Source organism: Lepisosteus oculatus, chromosome 29 (assembly GCF_040954835.1).
Source record: "Lepisosteus oculatus isolate fLepOcu1 chromosome 29, fLepOcu1.hap2, whole genome shotgun sequence".
Classification (NCBI taxonomy): Eukaryota; Metazoa; Chordata; class Actinopteri; order Semionotiformes; family Lepisosteidae; genus Lepisosteus; species Lepisosteus oculatus.
In genome coordinates this window covers 8,770,233-8,778,815 of record NC_090724.1, presented here as the reverse complement: position 1 = coordinate 8,778,815, position 8,583 = coordinate 8,770,233, and positions in this window count along the sequence as shown.

Here is an 8,583-nt window from a genome sequence, read left to right as displayed (position 1 = left end):
GGTGCGCAGCAGGTGTGACACAAGTGAAGCAAAAATAAAATCACAGCACGCGCACAGGGAAATAACTGAAACTGTTTTCTACTGCAGGAGCAGTAATTATAACACCCGTCCTCCCAGCGCCTCTCTCCCACCCCCAAGCTCTGCGTCTCCCCTGCCGTCGCGTTTGAAAAACATGGCTCTCGACAATCTTAACAACTTTCGCCCCATCTCCAACTTACCCTTTCTCTAGAACGTGCTGTCACACTTCAGTTACATAACCACCTCATGACAAACAACCTTTTGGAACCCCTCCAATCTGGCTTCCGCCAACTTCACAGCACAGAAACTGCCCTGGTCAAAGTCACCAACGATCTTCTAATAGCTGCTGATTCTGGTTCTCTTTCTATACTCATCCTTCTTGATCTCAGTGCTGCCTTTGACACTGTTGACCATAACATCTCACTTTCTCGTCTCGAGACTGTGTTTGGAGTTTCTGACTCTGCCCTCAAATGGTTTAAGTCTTACCTCACTGATCGCTGTCACTTTGTCTCTCTTAATGGGTACAGGTCTGAAATTGGTCTTGTCAAGTCTGGTGTCCCCCAGGGCTCAATACTGGGTCCCTTGCTCTTCAGTATTTACATGTTCCCACTTGGTCAGCTTTTAAGATCACATGGCCTCAGCTTTCATTTTTACGCTGACGATACTCAAATATACATCCATACCAAACCCGACACTGATGTGGCTGTCTCTATTCTATCTAATTGCATCTCTGACATAAAAATTTGGATGACTCAAAACTTCCTTCATCTTAACTGTGATATGACTGAAGTCATGCTTATTGGCACCCCCATCAACTTCGTAAAGCCAGTCCTGTAACCCTATCTGTAGATTGTTCTGTACTTGAGCTTCAATCAAAATTGAAAAACCTTGGGGTTATATTCGATTCTGGCTTAACATTCGACCCACATGTACAGCATACTGTCAGAACATCTTTTTTTCACCTTAGAAATATTGCAAGACTACGCCCTATGCTATCATTAACTGTGGCTGAAAAGCTGATCAACATATTTGTATTCTCTCGAATTGACTACTGCAATGCTCTGCTCCCTGGGGTATCTAAATCTACTCTGAACAAGCTGCAGTATGTCCAAAATTCAGCAGCCAGAATCCTGACCAGGTCTAGTGCAAGTGTTCACATTACTCCTATCCTGGAGTCCTTGCACTGGCTTCCGGTCAAATTCTGCGTAGACTTTAAAATCCTCATGCTCACCTATAAGGCTTTACATGGCTTGGCACCTCAGTACCTGTCTGAACTTTTATCGCCCTACTCCCCACCTCGCAACCTCCGCTCTTCAAATTCTGGTCTCCTATCTGTCCCCAAAACCCGTCTACATTGTATGGGCGACAGGGCCTTCTCCTGCTATGCCCCCAAGCTCTGGAACTCTTTGCCCAAGGATATCAGAGATTCACCTTCTCTAAACTCCTTCAAATCCAGACTCAAAACCTTCTTCTTCAGAAAAGCCTTTACTTAACTGGTTCCATTCTTCACCCCTCTGCTCTTCTTAATACCACCTTCCACGGTCTCCTCTATTGTTATTGTTGTATTGCTGTAATTATAATTGTGTCCTATCTTGTGAAATCTTCTTATTTATTGTTGTAGTCTTCTTATTTATTGTTATTGTCATCCTGTAAAGCACTTTGAGAAGTCACCTTTAAAGGCGCTATATAAAATAAAGTTTATTATTATTATTATTATTATTATTATTATTATTATTATTTGCCGTCTGACCCGGGGCGGGACCTGGCGCTGGCCGAGCCTTTCTTCTGCGACACTGCCATCTGGTGGCGGCGGTGCGTCACTGCAGGGGAACGCAGAGGCCTCCTGCATGGGTGCAGCCTCTTCCAGCTCTGGAGCCTCTCCCTGCCCATCGCTGCTCTGCTTCCTCGCTGCCTTTCCATCACCCCCCGTCTCCCCCAGCTTCTGTCAGGCCAAACTATTAGTCTACGTGTGTGCGTGCGTGTGTGTGTGTGTGTATGCGTACGCGTGCGTGTGTGTCCAGGTCTAACTGTGTGTCTATTTTTATCAGTGTGCCTCGGGCAGAGTGGTTTCTGAGCCTCGGAGAGCGCAGTGCCTGTGGCAATGGGCGCTGGCCATGGCAGCTGTGTCGCTATGACCACTGGACTCAGCCGTTTTCCACTACAGTTAAACTGCTGCCCAGTCAGCCCCCCCTGTCCAGGCCTGCAGAGACACAGAAGCACACCCTCACACCCTGGGCAGTGTCTCTGGGCCTGCAGTCAGGGACACAGGAGCACACCCTCACACCCTGGGCAGTGTCTCTGGGCCTGCAGTCAGGGACACAGGAGCACAGCCTCACCCCCTGGGCAGTGTCTGCAGGCCTGCAGTCAGGGACACAGGAGCACAGCCTCACCCCCTGGGCAGTGTCTCCAGGCCTGCAGTCAGGGACACAGGAGCACAGCCTCACCCCCTGGGCAGTGTCTGCAGGCCTGCAGTCAGGGACACAGGAGCACAGCCTCACCCCCTGGGCAGTGTCTCCAGGCCTGCAGTCAGGGACACAGGAGCACAGCCTCACCCCCTGGGCAGTGTCTCCAGGCCTGCAGTCAGGGACACAGGAGCACAGCCTCACACCCTGGGCAGTGTCTGCAGGCCTGCAGAGACACAGAAGCACACCCTCACACCCTGGGCAGTGTCTGCAGGCCTGCAGTCAGGGACACAGGAGCACAGCCTCACCCCCTGGGCAGTGTCTCCAGGCCTGCAGTCAGGGACACAGGAGCACAGCCTCACACCCTGGGCAGTGTCTCTGGGCCTGCAGTCAGGAACACAGCCTCACCCCCTGGGCAGTGTCTCCAGGCCTGCAGTCAGGAGCACAGGAGCACAGCCTCACCCCCTGGGCAGTGTCTCATGATATACAATACAACAAAGGGACTATTACCAGCAGGATCTCCTAATATCAGTGTCTCTGGGCCTGCACACAGGAGCACAGGAGCACAGCCTCACACCCTCCCCGTCCCCATTCGGACCCTCCCCGTCACTGCAGTCACGAAAACACCCATCTTCCCTTCCTCCGCCGACGCCCAGAGAGCCACGCAGCACCCCGGCGCCAGGGGCACAGCGCCCGCAGGGTGAGCCCTCAGTCAGGGCGCAGACAGGCAGCAGCAGACCCGACCCCCCACGCCCGTGCACAGTGACACCCGGGGGAGGAGGACGCTCTCCGAGAGAGAGAGGCTGGGCCTGTCCGTCGTCTGGGAGACCCGGAGAGAAAGGGAGAGAGAGCTGAGACAAGAGGGCTTCAGTGCAGAAGCTGCGAGCTCTCATCAGGTTTGTGAACACTAAGTGGAAATGTTCCAGCCCACAAGTGAAGCCTCCCTCCCCTGTGTGTCAGACCCGTGTGGCTGCAGGCTGCTTTTAGCAGGGGCTGGGGCTGATGGAAGGGGGGCAGTGGGCTGGAAATACGAGGGGCTGAGGGCCTGGCTCTGTGGTGGACAGGTTTCTAATCTGGGCCACGTGGAGCTGGTGTCATTATAACAGGAGCGCGAGATGGAGCGAGAGATAGAGGGGGGGGTGGTTGGAGGCTGCAGTTGATGCTGCTCAGAAATAGCCTGTGCTCTGCCGGTGTTCGGTACAGAAGGAAACCATATTGTACTGAAAAAGAGGAACTGCAGTGTTCACACAGAGCGAGCTCGCTGAGAGGCTCCTGCTGAGACACGGCCATGTGGTCAGCCAGCGCTGGTACCTGACCGCAGCTCAGCTGCACTTCGCCTCTGATGGGCCTTAAACCTGCAGAGCAAGGCGGAGGACACTGTCCCTTCGGCCTGTCTGTTACAGCCCTATGCCCCCAGCCTCTCCTGCGTAGACCCTAACTCTACTTAACCCTCCTGAACACCAGTCCCAATCTCTACTGAACCAGAGCTTAACCCTCCTGAACACCAGACCCAATCTATACTGAACCAGACCTTAACCCTATTGAACACCAGTCCCAATCTCTACTGAACACCGGACCCTAACCCTACTGACCACCAGTCCCAATCTCTACTGACCACGATACCCTAACTCTACTGAACCAGACCCTAACCCTACTGAACACCAGTCCCAATCTCTACTGACCATGATACCCTAACTCTACTGACCACCAGACTTTAAACCAACTCCACAGAGCCCAACTAGAAGGACACACAGGGCTTCATAAACATTATTTCTGATGTGGCTCGTGCCAGCCCTGTAAGAGTGCCGTAGTAAGATGAGCTCTTTCAAATGTTGTCATAGTCACCTTTTAAAGGCAATACTTGAAAAGAGACAGAACATTAGGTTCAGGGTACAGAAATGGTTCTGATTCTCTGTTTTGATCGTTGCAGTACTGCAGAGAGTGATGGTCAGCGAGCTGCCCAGCGCGCATGTCCGCTCCTTGCCAGGGGCCCAGCAGGCAGGAGACAGGCAGGGTGTGTGTGGAGGTCAAGTGCCATTTCTTCAGCCTGCAGCCCTGGATGGTGGCGCTATATACTGTAACCTTCTAAGCTCTGCAAGAGGAACAGGGCAGCCTTGATTTCTGGGGGGGTTGGATGGGGCTCAACAATATTGAGAGATCTGTTCAAGCTGAAGAACTGCACTGAAACGTACAAAATCCCTTCTGTTTCTTGCATCACTGCGTGCCTTTTTAACGAGTACTTCCCGCTTTCGAAAGCGCCAAGTGAAGCACCAGATGACACTTGGTTCTCAACTTTCAAGCACTTCCTGTGAAAAGCCATCGGCAGTAATAAGGCCTGGTTGGGGGGTGGGCACTGAGACAAGCTCAGAATAGCCCCAGGTGCGAGCCAGTGGTCAGGCAACAGAGCTGCACCAGAATCTGCTCCTGCCATCTGTAGGCCCAGCTCACTGTTGTGTACGTGGGGCAGTATTGCCCTGGAGTAGGTTGCTGTGCTGTACGTGGGGCAGTATTGCCCTGGAGTAGCTCACTGTGCTGTACGTGGGGCAGTATTGCCCTGGAGTAGCTCGCTGTGCTGTACGTGGGGCAGTATTGCCCTGGAGTAGCTCGCTGTGCTGTACGTGGGGCAGTATTGCCCTGGAGTAGCTCGCTGTGCTGTACGTGGGGCAGTATTGCCCTGGACCAGCTCACTGTGCTGTACGTGGGGCAGTATTGCCCTGGAGTAGCTCACTGTGGTGTACGTGGGGCAGTATTGCCCTGGAGTAGCTCACTGTGGTGTACGTGGGGCAGTATTGCCCTGGAGTAGCTCGCTGTGCTGTACGTGGGGCAGTATTGCCCTGGACCAGCTCGCTGTGCTGTACGTGGGGCAGTATTGCCCTGGAGTAGCTCACTGTGCTGTACGTGGGGCAGTATTGCCCTGGAGCAGCTCACTGTGCTGTACGTGGGGCAGTATTGCCCTGGAGTAGCTCACTGTGCTGTACGTGGGGCAGTATTGCCCTGGAGTAGCTCACTGTGCTGTACGTGGGGCAGTATTGCCCTGGACCAGCTCACTGTGCTGTACGTGGGGCAGTATTGCCCTGGAGTAGCTCACTGTGGTGTACGTGGGGCAGTATTGCCCTGGAGTAGCTCACTGTGGTGTACGTGGGGCAGTATTGCCCTGGAGTAGCTCACTGTGGTGTACGTGGGGCAGTATTGCCCTGGAGTAGCTCACTGTGCTGTACGTGGGGCAGTATTGCCCTGGAGTAGCTCACTGTGGTGTACGTGGGGCAGTATTGCCCTGGAGTAGCTCACTGTGCTGTACGTGGGGCAGTATTGCCCTGGAGTAGCTCGCTGTGCTGTACGTGGGGCAGTATTGCCCTGGACCAGCTCACTGTGCTGTACGTGGGGCAGTATTGCCCTGGAGTAGCTCACTGTGCTGTACGTGGGGCAGTATTGCCCTGGAGCAGCTCACTGTGCTGTACGTGGGGCAGTATTGCCCTGGAGCAGCTCACTGTGCTGTACGTGGGGCAGTATTGCCCTGGAGTAGCTCACTGTGCTGTACGTGGGGCAGTATTGCCCTGGAGTAGCTCGCTGTGCTGTATGTGGGGCAGTATTGCCCTGGAGTAGCTCGCTGTGCTGTATGTGGGGCAGTGACCCAGTCCAAGGCAGTACTGCACCACATACAGCTTCCATAAGAAGAAAATAAAACAGCTACAAAAAAAGTATCCCTGTTAGCCCTTCTAGCCCATTTGGTAGGTAGTAGTGATCCTAGAATCTAAGACAGCCATTTCTTGAAATATGCCAGGCTTCAATAACATGGCAACAGCTTGTTTCAAACTCCCACCAACCTTTGTGTAAAAAAGAGCCTCATGTTCATGTTTTGCTGTTGCTGTGAGGGCAGCATGCTGTGTCCTGGACTCTCTGTGTAATGGAGTGACCTGGGAGTCAGCTCCAGGCAGTGCTGGATTGGATGGGAAAACACACATTCCCAATCAGAACAGGAACAATGAAATTTTGTGCACAGGTCAGTTATTCAGAAGAAGACTGGGCTCATGAGGTGGACATGTGTGTTTGTGCATGTTTGTGCATATGTGTGCATGTGTGCCTGCATGAACAAGTGTGTATGAGCCTGTTTGTGCGTGTGTTTGCCTGTCTGTTCATGTATGTGTCTGTAAGCTTGTGTGCGTACGTGTGTGTGCATGTCTGTGCATGTCTGTGCATGTCTGTGCGTGCTGGACTATGTTAACACACCCAATTGATCAGAAACTTACTGGAGCCTCTGTCTGACTCTGAACTCCAAGCAAAGGCTGAAGTTATGTAAGTGTTAACGAAGTGTCAAGTTAACAGGATCTTTAAAAGCAGAAATTAGAACTGACGCTTCAGAATCAAACTCGGCAGCTGCTGCTGATGACGTTTCGGGGGTCCGAGCCAGTACTCTGAGGTGTTCTATAGGTCAGGGGGTCCCCAAACCTGGTCCTGCAGGCCCACACACTTCAGCCCACCTTACTTTTTGGGCCCCTAATTGAAGTAACTGGCTGCCTTATTGGAAGATTTCCAAGTTTTACTTTCTACTGAGATGTCTGGAATGTGATGTTACTTATGAAATGCGGTCATTATAAGTCAAAGGCCAGCATGTGGAAGAGATGAAAACTGTCTGTTGCAGGACAACACAGTCTCACCAGGGTCAGTTTTCCCAGAAGCCACTCAAACTCCCACTATGATTTGGGACTGTAGGAGGAAACCAGAGCACCCAGAGGAAACCCATGCAAACACAGGGCGAACATGCAAACTCCACACGGACAGCTTGAACCTGTTGCCTCTGCACTGCAAGGCAACTATGCTTAAACCACTGCACCACCCACAGCAGAAAACACTAGCGCATATTCCAAGGAAGAACGGACCGAGAATGAGAAATTCTATCGCATCCGTGAGTGGGAATAGCTGTGTTGCACAGCTGCAGTATGGGCTTGCAGTGGTAGGTGGACAGTGATCTCACCAGGTCGGTCATTTCCGAGGATATGGCTGCTGGCTACCCAGCCTTAGGCCATATCACCCTGCAACTCACAACTGGCAGCCCACTGAAGCCCAGCAGGTGTGAGCCTGGTCAGTACCTGGATCAGAGACCTCCTGGGAAAAACTAAGGTTGCTGCTGGAAGAGGTGTTAGTGGGGCCAGCAGGGGGCGCTCACCCTGCAGTCCATGTGGGTCCTAATGCCCAGTATAGTGACGGGGACACTAGACTGTAAACAGGCGCCATCCTTCGGATGAGACGTAAAACCGAGGTCCTGACTCTCTGTGGTCATTAAGAATCCCAGGGTGTTTCTTGAAAACAGTAGGGGTGTAACCCTGGCATCCTGGCCAAATTTCCCATTGGCCCTTACCAATCATGACCTCCTAATAATCCCCATCTCTGAACTGGCTTCATCACTCTGCTCTCCTCCCCACTGAGAGCTGGTGTGTGGGGAGCGTTCTGGCGCACTATGGCTGCCGTCGCATCATCCAGGTGGGGGTACACACTGGTGGTGGTGGAGGGGATCCCCATTACCTGTAAAGCGCTTTCAGTGGAGTGTCCAGAAAAGTGCTATATAAGTGTAAGCAATTATTATTATTATTATTATTAGTGCTGCTCTCTTTCTAGCACCTGCAGGAAGAGGAGGGTCGTGTGTCATGGCAGTAATAGCGCAAGGCCAAGACTTAATTCTCTGTCTGTCGCACCAAGCGAAACGCTCACTGTGCCTGCCTGCAGAGCTCCACGCCCCCACCTTGCAGTGCAGAGGCAACGGGCTCACTCCCAGATCTGGGAAGCTGTCCGTGTGGAGTTTGCATGTTCCCCCTGTGTTTGCATGGGTTTCCTCTGGGTGCTCTGGTGTCCTCCTACAGTCTCCCCCGCCCACACTCACCATCTAATTCTAGCCCACCATCTAATCTAATCTACATCGAATTAGTTTTGCTTGCTGTCCCCAACAATAAAACGGATTTCTGAGGTGGGTTATGAGGCTGGGAGCCGCTTGTCCATTCCAGACTGATCGCTAATCCCTGAGCCGTTTGCACGTGTATGATGTCAGGATGGCCAGGAGGTCAAAAGGCAGGGACCACCACCACCAGTGGGTGCACTGGGTGCTTTGCTTCCCATCATTAGAGACCTAGATAGCACGTTCTGGACTAATTCAAGTCATACATCAGCTTGT